The 15,564-nt window shown below is 37.7% G+C and overlaps 1 pseudogene; it reads right to left on the reverse strand.

The window, feature by feature from the left end:
• Positions 1-5,409: 5,409 nt before the first annotated feature.
• LOC138166345 (ragulator complex protein LAMTOR1 pseudogene) lies at positions 5,410-6,270 on the reverse strand (annotated as a pseudogene).
• Positions 6,271-15,564: the final 9,294 nt, after the last annotated feature.

A 15,564-nucleotide genomic window follows, 5' to 3' on the forward strand; every position in this document is an offset into this window, starting at 1 on the left:
ATAGTTTTGAGGAAATGTAAGGTAAAGTGATTGAGATTATTTCGAGACAGTATCAAGCAATTGCAATTATTTCTAGCTAGCACTGAGGAATTGTAGGTGATAGAGAATTGGGGTTGAAGGCTTCATATGGAAAGACATCGGTTCCATCTCTAATCTGTTGGTTCCAACTATAGTCTATAGTTGTGATCTTTGAGCAAGTTGCTTAACTTCTTCTAAGCCTCATTTACCTTACCTGTAACGTGAGAGGACTATACTTAGATGACCTTCTAGCTCAAGATCTATGAGCCTAGAAATAGTGGATTATATCCTATATGAACAAAGCTAGGGAGTACCTTGAACCTAACCAGCGGAAGTGCCTTATATGTAACAACCTAGAGACCCAGGTTTTTTTAAGTTGCATATCAAGGGGCAGTCTGAAAAAAAAGTCACTGCCCTAATTAAGCTCCTTGAAGCCTCCAGCCATAGCCTAATGAGTGATGGCAGACTATCCTTCAATCCATCATTTGGCATTTAAAATGCAAGGAAACTGATATCCATGGAGTTTAAGTGACTTGCCCAAGGGCACACAGCTAATAAGTGTCTTTACCAGGGCTTCACGCAACTGCTGGAAATATGAGCTCATTCATATTCAATAAATGTCTTTTTTTTTTGCTACTGTGTTTTTGTTCTTGCTTTGCCTGGTGTTTCAACCTTTGGATCCCAGTCCTTCCATGGACTACAAGGAGATTGAATTGAGTCAGTTAGATGGGTGTGTATGTGTTTGTGTGGGTGGATTGAGGTAGTGTCTCCAACTAATGAATCCCATGGCAGCATTTTATCTTCATTGATTCTCAGCTACTATAAATAGTGTATGAAGGAAGTTTTCTTCAATACTTCAGTGTTTTTCTTGCTTTTTCTGGCATCAAGGAAGTCTTGTGATGCCTGAATCTAAGCGACAGCAGAGCCCCCAAGCGATGGGATAAACCAAGTTTTTTTGAAGATCCATTTTAACCTTCATCTCCTACTTATTTTAGCAATAGAAAGCATTGCAGGAAATCCATGAGGCCTCCTTCCCACTTCAAGATAGTGTAGGGAACGAAAAGAAAATAATCAGTAGCTTCATGAGAAGAAGCAATAGGAATCATTGAAGTCAAGCAAAGAACCAATCTCTTTTCAATACAAAAGGCATCTTGCATCTTCAGCAACTAGACAAACTAAATAGACACAGGTAGGAGAAAGAATAAAATTGAGTCTTCTACAGAGGAAGAGACATTCAGGGTAGAATTTCATGCAAAGATGACCAGTAGCTTCAAGAGTGAAGAGGGCAGCTAGGTGGCGCAGTGAATAAAGTGCCAGCCCTGGAATCAGGAGGACCTGAGTTCAGATCTGGCCTCAGACACTTAACACAGAAAAACTAGCTGTGTAACCTCAGGCAAGTTAACCCCAATTGCCCTCCAAAAGGCAAAAAACAAAAACAAAATGAAAAAAAAAGAGTGAACTCAATGACTGTGAAAATGGAACTCAATAAGAAAAGCATTGTTCAAAGCCCAAGCCCCTGCTTTTTTTTTTTTTTAAACTTAGTCCTAGGTTTTAAAATGTGTGGAAGCAAACATTGATACCTTCCAAGGAAAGATGTTAGGAAGTTGACTTTTTTTTTAACAGTCATCATGGAATAAAGAGAAAGTCAAGTGTTATATGTGAATTCACATTAAAGATATTCCTATGTCAGTATTTTGACCCCCAAAGCTATTTTCACTTAGCAAGGGAAGTAGGACTCTCTTCAGTAGAGATTGGATACTACTGTGGACTGAAATCAAATGATGTCTCTCACAGATGTCTCTCTCAAAAAGGAAACAGTCTATCTGGAAGCCAGGCCAGTCACAGATATCTCTGTTGAAAGCCAAGGATGCTGAGGGTTAAGAGCAAAGGAGAGAAGCATAGATGTTCCCCAAATGGCAAGAGTACCTTCTAGCATCATGTCATTATGGGTGGGTGGCTGCAGGAGGAAGCAACCATTCATTCAAATCATCTTTTGCTAAAGGTCTTTGAAAGACAGCATATTGTAATGCACAAAGTTTTGTAGTGGGAGTCAGGAAAACATAGATTCTTAATCATGCCACAGACTATTACTAACTGTGTGACCCTGGTGAAGTCACTAAGCCTCTTTTATTCTGCTTCCTTATTTGTAAAATGGTGGGGTTGGATTTGTGCTGACCTCTAGTGCCTTCCCACCTCTAAATCTTTGGTCCTCTTATGACATAGATTCAAGACCTTACAATATCCTGGTTGGCCTCTTGAGCACTTTCCAGCTTATATGTGTGACCTTCTTAAACTGTGGTACTAATGACTCAACACAATATTCCAAATGAGATAGGATATGGTAGAGTACATAGAAGCTATTGCCTCCTTGCTTTTGGAAACTCTGCCTTTCCTAATGAATTTCAAGATTGCATAAGCTTTTTTGAGCTGAAAATGTTTATCCTGTAGAAGACTCAAGGAGAATTTGATGATTGTCTTCAAGTGCTTGGAAACATCATGAAGTAACCTCAGTGCTTGTATCCAGTATCTAAACTAATGGTTTAGAAGACTGGCCCAAGAGTTGTGAGCAATATCATGATGGCAGGATTGCATCAGCAGTTTCAATGAAAAAATGATCAAGAGTGTGCTTAGAGAAGTAAGAGAATCAGGGTAAGTGAGGGTGAATGAATAGTATCTGTTGTTCAGTGTAGAGAAATTAGGGAGTAGGAGAGATTTGGGGGAGTGAAGGTGATAGCAGAGAGTGAGATCCCTGAAGTTGTTAGTATTCCTCCCCCAGGAAATTACTTTGTATGGGAGATAGCCTTAGAGTCATAAACATCTGAGATGAAATTCCTGTGACCATGGGTCACACTAGCTGTGCCACCCTGGACAAGTCATTTAACCACTTTGTGACCCAGGTCACTCTCTAGGCTACCTAAGTTACCTAAGACTACAAGAAAAGGAAGGGAACAATCATTTATTAAACACTTACTATGGGCCAGGCACTGTGCTAGGCACATTATAAATATTGTGTCATTTGATCCCTGGGAGGCAGGTGCTATTATTATCCCTATTTTGCAGTTGAGGAAACTGAGGCAAGCATGGTTAAGTGATTTGCACAGGGGCACATAGCAAGTATATGATTCTGGATTTCATTTTAGGTCTTTCTGACTCTAGACCCAAGCTCTCTATCCACTGTACCACTATAAATTATAGAAAAGATGCTGAATTACATTGGAACAAAGTTTCCTTATCCTGTACTTCCATTTACAAATGAAATTGCATCTAGTTCCTATCCTGATTTACATTGTGAGTAATACACACACACAAATATGTACACACATATATGTATATATGTATATATATAGAATATGTGTGTATATATGCATGCAAGTATATATATATATATATATAATATTTGTATTTTTGCATATTCTGTATCCCTTCAACAGAATTCATGCTCTTTGAGGGCAAGGGTTATTTCTTTTTCATATTCGTATTCCCAGTACTTAATAAATGGTTGCTGAATTGAGTGCAATATTGACTCCTCTACCCCCCAACCACCTTACAGGCAGGGCTAGAGCTTACAACTGAATTGTTAGTTCCTTAAATCCCACTGCACCAAACACATCACACACACACACACATACTCACACCTACTGTGTATATGGGATGAGAAATGCTGAAATTCTGTATAAAGTCAGGTGCAAATACAAGAAATGGTAGACATCTGGGCCTCTTTCACTTTTTATTTCAGGGCTATAATGGTGGGCTGGACAAGGGTACAAGATGGGGTGTTGAATAACATGATAATCACAGAGGAACACTGCATTGATTTTCCCTGTTCTCTCCTAGAAATCAATATTTTTTCCCCACAGGGCTTTCTTCTTTATCACTTTGTTACCCTAAGATTGAGTGTTATTGGCTGTGCAAGTAGAATTCAAAATGAAAGTCATTAAATTACATTTGGAAGCAGTTACTATATGAACAGGTGACATGGTCTCTAAAAATTTAGCTCGAGATTATTTTCTTGCTTAAAACACGTCAGCAGCCAGAAAATGATGGAAAAATAAAACCACACAGTCAAGAAGGAAGTTGGGGAATGGAACACCTGCTGGAGGTTTAAATTGAACCTTTTTTTTTTTCACCAGAATGCAGTTAAATGGACATATGACCAAATCAGTCTTAGTCTGGTAGATTTTGATCTAGGACCACTACTGGCTTCCAGGGATGGAAGAAGAACTGTGTGTAGTGAGTTACCATGGTCAGACAAGTAGAATAGAGTTTCTGTACATGTCTAAGAAATGTTGCTGTACCGTGAAGTAGATGAAATTTCATGCCTTTCTCTCTCTTGTTTCAAACCTCTTTCATTATCTCCATGTACCTAGGGCTTTCATTCTACTCTTGGGCTGCCCGAGGCTACTAGAGTATAAATTAAAATTCTGGACCATGATCCTCCATTCTTCATATGTTCTTTAGAGGCATCTTGGTGGAAAGAGCATTGGCCTTGGGATAACAAGTCTCAGGCTGGTATCCTGTCTCTATCTTTTAAAGGAATAAAAATTCTTGTCAATGATATTCTATACCTGGATTAGATGGAATTATAGATTAGAATATTCAAATTAATTATTGTGAATAGGCCAGGGATACCCTTATGAATTGGTAAGGAGGCAGTCACATCCATATTATGGCTTAAGGGGTGTGGCAACTCCCTATTAATAATCTATCCCTTTGGGTGAGGTACCATGTATCCAGGAAATCCTCTTTTAGAGTATCAGTAACTTTCAGATGAGGGAAGATATTGAGGAGTCCTACTAACTATTAATACTTTAGCATGAACTAATTCATTAAAGGTTAACAAATTAATCCTCTGGCAAGGCCCTGATAGAATAAGAATAAAAATAGCTAACAATCTTTTTATAGGATTTTTAAGGTTCACCTAGAACTCTTTGATAGACTAAGATCATGGAAGTTACAGCCCATATGGATCTGAACTTTGGACCTGACCTTTAAAAGGAGGCTATTTCCCAGAACTCTTCCTCCCCAAATTCCAATTTCATGAAGCTGGAAAACTAAAGAATTCTTGCCTCTCTGGAACCAAGGCAAGAGGAGAGTATATGTAAATAGCTTTCCCCTTTCCCGATTCCAGGACCCAATTCCATTCTCTTTTTTTTTTTTTTTTTTCCAGGATGGATAGATTTTCTTTATGCAGAGTGGCAAACCAAAACAAATAAAATTAAAGGATCAAATGTGTAAAAACTGGGTGTGAGAAATAGAAACAACCAATTTAGTTCTTAGCCCCAACACAGAAGGGTGATCTCAAGGAAGCCAAATCTCTTCCTACCCACCACCCCCAATCATGAAATAATAATTCACATCCAAATCCCTATCCTCTCACTCCTCTAGTTCTGCCTCCCCCCCACCCCCGCACCCCCCAAGTGGTAAAACCATCATAGATCTTTCCCACAAAGTATTCAGCCAGGGCCACATGGCACAAAGGCTTCTTGGGAACTCATTGTTTGTCAACATGAGGCCCCCAAACACCTCTGGACTCCTGTGGTAGTTTCTCCTCTGTGATTAGTAGCAAATTAGGTTTTTGTACAAGCAGGAAGAAATAAGGGGAAAGGAAGGTGGGAACAAGGAGAAAATCTCCAGAAATTGTCCTCACGGGACCCCAAACTGCACGACCAACTCCTCTTTTGCGTCGACCCGAATCTGAGAAAGTGCACTATAGGCATAAGCAGCTATTCTGGAGACCTGCTGCAAATCTGCAAAGGGGACAGGGTCACTGGCAAGCACTTGGTGGGGCTGGCTGGTAAGTGATGGCAGTGGTGGCAGCTTCTTCCAGTTAGTCAAACTACTGCTCAGGACAGCCAGGCGAGTACTGTATTGTCTCGCTCGGTCCATGTACTCATGCTGCTCCATGCCCTGGGAATCTGCTGCCGATACATCAATGATGTTGCTGGCGGTCTTGGCAAGAATAAAAGACAGCAGGGCCTGCTCATCCGTCCGGGCTGCTGGCAGGCTGTGGTAGTTGGGTTCTGCTCCATTTAGGGTCTTGGTTGGGGGACTGCTGGGGTCCAGAAGTAGCTTCCGCTCCTCTCGATCCTGATCCGAGTCCTCGTTGTCACTGCTATAGCAGCATCCCATGGCCGGGGCCGGCTCCTGGAGCTCAGATCTAGAGGATCAGAGTCCAACAGGAACTCTTTCTCGTCACATGACCCGCGACCGGGGCCCGCAGGCTCCCACCCGCAGCACTACCGCCACCGCAGCCCCAATTCCATTCTCTTGTGTGTAGATTTTCCCTTAGCTCTGATACCAGCTCAGGTCTTCTTTTTATTTCTAAAAAATGTAAGAATAATCATTCCCCTTCTAGAATCCTCCCCCACCTTCAAAGCCAGAGAAGTGAAATCATTTCTCAAGGTACTTGTGGTTCTAGCTAATGAAACTTTTTATTAACTCCTGAATAAATACCTAACACAAAATCCAAAACTATCTGTATTGGAGGATGGGGTGGAACAAGACCTGTGGTTTCATGGGGGGGAGGGGGGGAGGTTCTCAGGGCAGAAATGCCTACCACTGATATATACATAAGGGATTTAACTGTAGCTTAGCATCTTAGAGAATTGACTGGGACACTACCAGATTACTTGACTTGCCCATGCTTACACAACTCAGATATGTAAAAGGCAATATTTGAACCCAGTTTTAGGACAGAAATGTTCTAAAATAATGGTTTCTCATCATGAGTGATAGGTTTTAATATAGGAATCGTCCTTCTACTTATTCAAGAATGAAGGGGGAAAGGGGCTAACATAAACCTTGTTAGACTACAGCCTAAAAACACCTTCCTAAACTTGACTTCGTAAACATCTAAAACCACCTATAACCTGGATCAATCCTGTCTTTCTGGTCTCACATCTTACTCCCCACTCTATGTACTCTACATTCTGGTGACACCAGCCTCCATGATGTTCCTCATACACAAAACTCCATCTCTCAACTGAGCATTTTTACAAGCTGTCCTCCATGCCTGGAATTATTTCTCCTTACACTTCAGCTTCCTGACTTCCCTTGCTTCCTTCAAATCTACTACCTTTTGCAAGAAGGCATGTTGACTCTCTCTTAATAGACTAGTATTAGTCTTCTGTTATTGGATTATCTTCCATTTCTCCTACATTTAATTTGTTTGTACATAGTTGCTTGTGTGTTGTTTCCCTCATTATAAGTTCCTCAAGGGAAGAGACCATCTTTTGCATTTCTTTTCTATCACTCTTCCCTATTGTCTCCTAGAAGTGATGGTTGTTTGTCTAAGATCAGAGGATCACAGATTTAGAAATATAAGGGTCCTAAAGGTCATTTTATCCACTTCCTTCATTTTGCAATTGAGTAAACCAAAGTCAAGGGAAGTTAAGCTACTAATCCATGGTCACACAGGTAGTGAGAGAGATGGAATTTGAACCCAGATCCCATGACTCTGCCTCCAGTCCTTGTTCCACTTGTTTCAGTTCTTCATTCTTTTATTTCATTTCATTTTTGATTCAGTTCTCTTCATTCTCTTAGCAGGGAAAGAATGTTGAACTTTAAATCAACAGAGAACTGTATAGGAATCCTGCCTCTGATATTCACTGACTGTATGACCTTACACAATTTTCCCACCATCTGTAAAATAAGGTAACAGTTTTGTATTACCTACCTCACAAAGCTGTGGTGAGTACATTATAATCTATAGAAAATATAAATGTGCATTAATGTCATTATAAGATTTGGAAAATCTAACTACCTCCTTTTTGATTAGGTGTTACTTTAGACTGAAGGCAAAATCTGATCCAACTACCCATCAGTAGCTTATGGATAACTATGAATTTCTGAAATTTCTTTCAAATTTGTTTATTTCTAAAGAAGTATGTGATCCCTGTTCACTGTGGTTTTTTTTAAGAGAAAAGAAAAAGGAATGACAGAGCAAGGACGAGTTCCATGCTTGGCTGAATCATAGTTTTAAAGGTTTTTTCCCCCTAGTTCACTACATTGTTTTGGAAGAAATTCAGAAAGGAAAATGTCAGGTGCACTGGGGTTCAGTCTGGCATGTGGACAGATTTACTCAAGCACAGAAATCAAATATGGGCACTGGAACCAACACTTTGGAAAACAACAGAATGGCTTAGAAACCACAGCTGGCATTTCCAGAGCTTCTTTCTCAGATAAGTGTGACAAGTACAGCCTAAAAGAAAAGAACAAATCTATGGCATGCTTCTCCTAAAATTACAGAATTGATTAAGTGGGAAGAAGACTGAAAGAACATATGGTCCAAGTGTTTCTTACCCCCTTGCTCTATTGTCAATTAGTGAAATTCTCTACCATAAATATTTCTATCCTTCACAGACTCAGGGGATCTAGACTGGATGTTAGAGAGATGTAAAGTGTTGGGAGCTGGAAATGAATTGAAGAGAGAAGAGGCAGGGAGAAGGCATTTTTGTTCTTTATAGATTTTCAGAAATAAGGACCTTTGGTAGAAAAGTTTATAAACTGGTAAGAATTTGCAGAATGAGAACAACTAGATTTGAAATGCCAGATTATGGCAATATATCACAAAGATCATGTACTATTATCAGGTGGGATTTATACCAGGAATAAAAGGCTGGTTCAATATTAGGAAAACTCAGCATAATTGACTATATTAATAACAAAACAACAAAAATCATGTTATCTCAATAGATACTGAGAAAGTTTTTGACAAAATACAATATTCATTCCTATTAAAAAAACACTAGAAATCATAGGAATAAATGAAGTTTTCCCTAAAATGATAAGTAGTATCTATCTAAAACCCTAAGCAAGCATTATACGTAATGGAGATAAACTAGAAGCCTTCCCAGTATTATCAGAGGTGAAGCAAAGATGCCCATTTTCACCACTGTTATTCAATATTGTACTAGAAATCCTAACTCTAGCAATAAGAGAAGAAAAGGACATTAAAGAAATTAGATTAGGCAATGAGGAAACAAAGCAAAAACTCTTTGCTGATAATATGGTGGTATTTTAGGAGAAGCCTAGAGAATCTACTTTAAAAAACCTAGCTGAAATAATAGATAGCTTTAGTGAAGTAGAAGAATATAAATAAATCCATATAAATGATCAACATCTCTTTATATTACCAACAAAATCCAGCTGCAAGAGATAGAAAGAGAAATTAAATTTAAAATAACTATAGATAATATAAAGTACTTTGCAGTCTACCATCAAAGACACACCTAGAAACTATATGAACATAATTACAAAACACTTTTCACACTAATGAAGTCAGATCTGACAATTGGAAAAATATTAATTGCACATGAGTAGGCCAAGCCAGTATGATAAAAATGACAATTCTACCTAAATTAATTTACTTACTCAGTGCTATATCATCCAAACTACCAAAACAAAATACTTTATAGAGCTAGAAAAAAATAATAACAAAATGCATCTGGAAAAACAAAAGGTCAGGTACATTAAGGAAACCAGTGAGAAAAATATGAAGGATGGTGGTCTAGCAGTAGCAGATCTCAAAACTGTATTATAAAGTGGTCATTATCAAAACAATCTGGTACTGGCTAAGAAAAAGTCGTGAATCAGTAGAATAGATGAGGTACACAAAATACAATAGTAAATGATCATAGTAATGTAGTGTCTGATAAACCCAAAGACCCCAGATTTTGTTACAAGAACTCAGTAATTAAAAATTCCTGGGAAATCTGGAAAGCAGTTTGACAGAAACTAGGTATAGACCAACATCTCTCACCACATACCAAGATATGGACAAAATGGGTGCATGATTTTGACATAAAGGGTTATACCATAAGCAAATTAGGGGAGTAAAGAATAATTTATCTGTCAGAACTATGGGCAAGGGAATAAATGTGTGGCCAAACAAGAAATAGAGATCGTTATGGGATATAAAATGAATAATTTTGATTACATTAGATTAAAAAGGTTTTGCATAGATAAAACCAGTGAAGCCAAGATTAGAAGGAAAGAAAACTGAGGGGAAAGCTTTTACAACAAGCTTCTCTGACAAAGTCCCTCATTTCTGAAATATATAGAGAACTGATTCAAATTTACAAGAATATGAATAATTTCCCAATTGATAGTCAAAGGATATGAGCAAGCAGTTTTCAGATGAAGAAATAAAAGCTATCTATAGTCATATAAAAATACCCTAAGATACTATTGATTAGAGAAACATGAATTAAAACAACTCTGAGGTACCATCTCACACCTATCAAACTTGCTTATGTGACAGAAAAGGAAAATTACAAATGTTGGAGGGAATGTGGAAAATTAGAACAGTAATGCACTTTTAGCATTGTAAGCTGATCCAACCATTCTGGAGAGCAATTTGGAATTATGCCCAATGGGTGATAAAACTGTACTTACCCTTTGACCTAGCAATACCACTTCTAGGTCTGTATACCAAAGAGATTTTAAAAATGAAAAAGGAACTATATGTACAAATAATAATTATAGCAGCTCTTTTGTGGTAGCAAAATATTGGAAACTGAGGGCATGACCATCAATTAGGAAATAGTTGAACAAGTTGTGATATATGCTTGTGATGGCTATAAGAAATAATGAGCAGGGGCCGCCTAGGTGGTGCAGTGAATAGAGCACCAGCCCTGGAGTCAGGAGGACCTGAGTTCAAATCTGGCCTCAGACACCTAACATAAAAACTAGCTATGTGACCTTGGCCAAGTCACAACCCCAATTGCCCTTCAATAAAGCAAAAAATAAAATAAAATAAGAATAAAAGAAATAATGAGCAGGATGCTTTCAGAAAAACCTGTAAAGGCTTACATGAACTGATGCCAAGTGAAGTGAATAGAACCAGGAGAACATTGTACATAGAAACAGTAATATTATATGATGATAAACTATGAATAATTTAACTATTCTCAGCAATACAGTAATCCAAACAATTCCAGAGTTTCATGATGAAAAATGCTATCCACCTTCAGAGAAAGAACTGATGGAGTCTGAATGCAAATTGAAGTACACTATTTTTTGCTTCATTTTCCATGTTTCTTTTTAAATTGTTTTCTTTCACAGCTTGACTAATACAGAAATTTGTTGTCATGTATAACCTATATCAAATTGTTTGCTGTCTTAGGGAGGAGGGTGGGATGAAGAGGAGAGAATTTGGAGCTCAAAATTTTTTCAAAATGAATGTTAAAAATTATTTTATATATTATATATAATTGGAAAATATATAAATATATTATATATAATTGGAAAAATGTTGAAATACCACTTTGCTGCTGTTTGACCATGGACAAGTCATTTACCCATTCTGGTTTGTTCCAGATGATTTCTGAGAGCTCTTCCCATTCAAAATACTATAAATTCATGTTCTTATCATTGCAGCCCCCGAAGTGGCAGTTGGAAAATACTTATCTTATACAGCATCTTTCCAAATGCGGAATATTCCATATAGGTGGTCATTCTACCTCTGCTTGGCTACTTCTAGGGATTAGAAGCTCATTATTTTTGGGATTTCTCTCCCACACCCACAACATTGTTGAATATTGTTTGTATATGCTAGAAAATTTGTTATATTAATTTGAAATATATCACCCCTAACATTTTCACCCATTTGTCTTAGTTCTATTCTTTGAGATAATAGAAAAATGTCTATTCTCTTCTACATTCTAGCTATTAAAAAAACCTGACAACTATCATTTCCCCTCTAAATCTTGCCTCTTTCAAGTTAAGTATCCCCCAAATTCCATCAACTATTCCTCATATAGGTCTAGGATTCTTTATGACTTTTTACCTTCTTAATTGCACCCTGATACAATATCTAGTTTCACAAATAGAGAAACTAGTATGGCCCTTAGGAGTAGACACAGAATGTTCTGTGGGATGCTACCCACCTCCCACTCAGACTACAGATCGAGATTTTTTTTTGGACACAGCTAATCTCACAATTTGCTTCTTGATGAAACATGTTTATTGTTATAATTTTGTTTTCTTGCTTTCTCAAAGGGGAACCAGGAAATGGCAAGAGGGAAAGAAAGCAAATCATGAAAGTAAAATAAAATTTATTTGTTAAAAAATAAAAAAGAATTAAAAATCCTCCATGTGTAATCTGATAGGGTACAGTGGGATCCTTTTTTCCTTTTAGAAGACAAAGATTGTTTCACTTACTCCCACACCAAGATCAGTCTGGAAATAAAAAATAATACTAACTAACATTTATATAGAATTCACAACATGCCAGGCACTGTACCAAAAGCTTTAAAATCATGATCTCATCTGAGGAAACATGGCTATTTCCTTCAGTTAAAAGGCACAACGTCATGTGCAATTCAAATATTATCCATTAAGTACTTAACTATGCACAAAGCTACTTGAAGGCAGAAACTGTCTTTCTTTTTTATCAAGTGTATCCCCAGTGTTTAGCACAGTAACTGACTGTTTTTGGATTAGACTTGCTTAGGCAGAGGAGTCAACTGTCAGATTTGCTCTAAGAAAAATGACTTTGGAAGCACTATGTAGGATGGACTGGAGTGGTAAAAGACATGAGGCAGGGACACCAGTTTGGAGACTATTGTAATAATCTAGGTGAGAGGTAATGATTGATTAAACTAAGGTAGTAGCTGTATGAGTGAAGTGAATGGGTCAGAGGTGAGAAATGTGGTGGTAGAAATAACTGATTGTCTATGTGGGGCAAGAGAGAGTGAGGGCCAGGATAATGCCCAAGTTACAAACCTGGAATGTTAGAAGAATGGTGGTTCTGTTGACAGAAATAGGGAAGTTTGAAAGAAGGGGGAAGAATGGAAAGATAAATGAGTTTAATTTTGGACATGTTGATTTTGAGATGTCATTAGGACTGTTGGATTTTTTTTTATCTGTAGCACCTAGCATATAGTAGACACTTAATAAATGCTTATTGATATTTGGAGGACAGAAAATTTCAAGACTGCAAAGAAGCAAAATGTGGATAGACAATATATCGAAGAAGTTTGATCCATGATGATAAAAGAAAAGAGAAAGGAACAGATGAGAAATGATTGGAAGTTAGGATTTCTGTTTAAGACTTTTGCAAAAGTCAAAAACAGCAAAAGTGGGGTATTGCATTAGAGCTCTGGCAAGTAATAAGGTAAGAAAAGTAGGGCATATGTTATAAAAAGGTGGGCAAGTCAGTCATAAATAAACCCTCACTCAGAAATCTCAAGCAACAGAATCTCTAGTGGGGCAGGTAGCCAAGAGAGAGAAGTAGCCAAGAAAGCTACCCAGCTGAGAACTGGGGAATCTGTGTTCCATCATGTATGGAGAACAAAGGGAATATTCTTTTCATTAAATTCAGTCCATTGTTCCAACTTGGAGAGATTTTTTTGGATTCTGACTCCATCATCCAATATGTTAGCTGTTCCTCCCAGCTTTGTGTCATCTGCAAATTGGTTAAGTATGTTATCTGTGCCTTCATCCAAGTCACTGATTAAAATGTTGATCAGAATTGGGCCAAGGACAGATCCCTGAGGCATCCTACGAGGCATCTGCCTCCTGGATGATTCTAATGGCTTAGTCATTTCTCTATGAGTCTGTTCATTCAACCAGTTTGAAATACACTTGACTAAACTGCCATCTGGGTCACATCTCTTCCTCTTGTCCACAAAAACAGCATGAGAGACTTTGAAAAATACCTTACTAAAATCAAAGCATTCTATGTATATGGTATTCCTCTTCTACTAAACTCCCACAATACTGTTCCTTTTATTTCTTGCAGCAACATGTTCCTTCATCCAAATGTTCTCCCCTATGCTTCTATACTTGGTGGTTTCCCATAAAGATATCTACTCAGACATCCAGACAGATGTATGATTTCATGTATTCAGAAATTCCCTCCAGAGATACAGATCAAAACCTATCTGTCTGCCCATCTTGTGTGACATTTGTTCTTGTATATCCTCATATTAGTTAAATACCAGAGATCTACCCAATGTGCTGGATACCTTCCTCAATTTCTTCTGACACTGCAAGGGCACCAGTGGATGTCTCTGTCTTTCCACTTGTCATCCCTCCTTCCCAGCCCATCCTCTCCATCATAAGACTCCTCCAAAATATCTTTTATTCCTGTTATTTTGAACATTTCATTGGCTAGATGTTGCAGCCCCCTCACACCTACCACATACCTCTCTGATGATCATTGTGTGAAACTCATTTTTCATTCTTCAGAGGCAGTAAATTTCTATGTATCCCTGCCATATAGTAACACCAGCAAAATATTAATATGAAAAAGATTGACCTTTGCTTTCATTAGAAGTTTAGGGTCAGCAAAAGAGCTCTGTAATTACCTGAAAGCAATGCATCCCACTCCCCTATTCCTGTTTAATTCTGAGCCCTCACCTCATTATCATCACATGGGACATGCCATGTTAGCTGGCCTGGGCATGTTCATTTGTTCTCAATATAAATATTAATGAATATACTCTACAGCAAGAGTTCTTTAACTGTGTGTGTGTGTGTGTGTGTGTGTGTGTGTGTGTGTGTGATGGATCCCTCTGGCATTCTGATGATGCCTATGGACCTCTTCTCAGAGTAATGTTTTTAAATGCATAAAACAAATTAATAGAATTACAAAGGAAACCAATTCTATTGAACTCTGTTTATAAAAAAATAAATTCTTAGACCGAAGGTTAAGAACCTTTCTTCTATAGGGTGTACATATAAATGAATCTTGCAGTATGGATGGTAAATACTCTGCTCATTCTTTCTGGTGTGAATGGATAGGCCAGAATTCTTGAATGATCACATGTCTCAGGAGGCTCTGTAGTGTTCTGGGACTTGATAACAATTGGCGTAATGCTGTCAGCAAATAAGAGAAGCTAGAGGAATCTTCCTTTAACTTGGTGTCTACACTAAATCTCCTCCATCACAGTGGCAAATAATTATGACAAGCATATTTTTGTTTTATGCCTCATTTTCTGTTTATTATCAGGGTTAGTGCTGTTGTTATATCTTCCAAGGAATCTTGAATGATGTTGATGTAGACATGGGAGACACTGCATCATCAAAGAGCCTGCAAGGCAGCGTTTTGTTCTCCTGAGGCAAATGTTTCTTTGTAATCAATAAGCATGATGGGATTTTATATTCTCTGCATTTTTCAGTTAATTGTGAAATAGTAATGCTGTGCTCCATTGCTGAATACTGCTTTCAAAAATCTGCTTGTTCCCTATTAATGGCCTCATAGAGGATGGCTTCAATTCATGTAGAGATGCAAAGATTGTAAAGATCAAACAATCTCATAAAGATTTTTGTAAGTATATAAAATATATAAAACCTCTTAAAATAAACTCCATCTCCTATCAGTTCTTTTTTTGAATGAAATAAATCCTCCCACTGCTCTATGCTAGTCATAAGTTCCATAAAATTTCAGTGATACAGATGAGATTATATTGGAATACCTGTATTAAAATGTCAAGTTCACTTTGTTTATTATCAATGCTTTTTTAAGGGCATTAAAATACACCTTTAAAAATATCTGAGGCTATATTTCTTACTCCTGAACCACTTGTTTTCTCATCAGGT

Source organism: Petaurus breviceps, unplaced genomic scaffold (genome assembly GCF_028583685.1).
Source record: "Petaurus breviceps papuanus isolate PSGF00001 unplaced genomic scaffold, PetGlider_PUasm1.0 221, whole genome shotgun sequence".
In the NCBI taxonomy this organism is placed as follows: domain Eukaryota; kingdom Metazoa; phylum Chordata; class Mammalia; order Diprotodontia; family Petauridae; genus Petaurus; species Petaurus breviceps.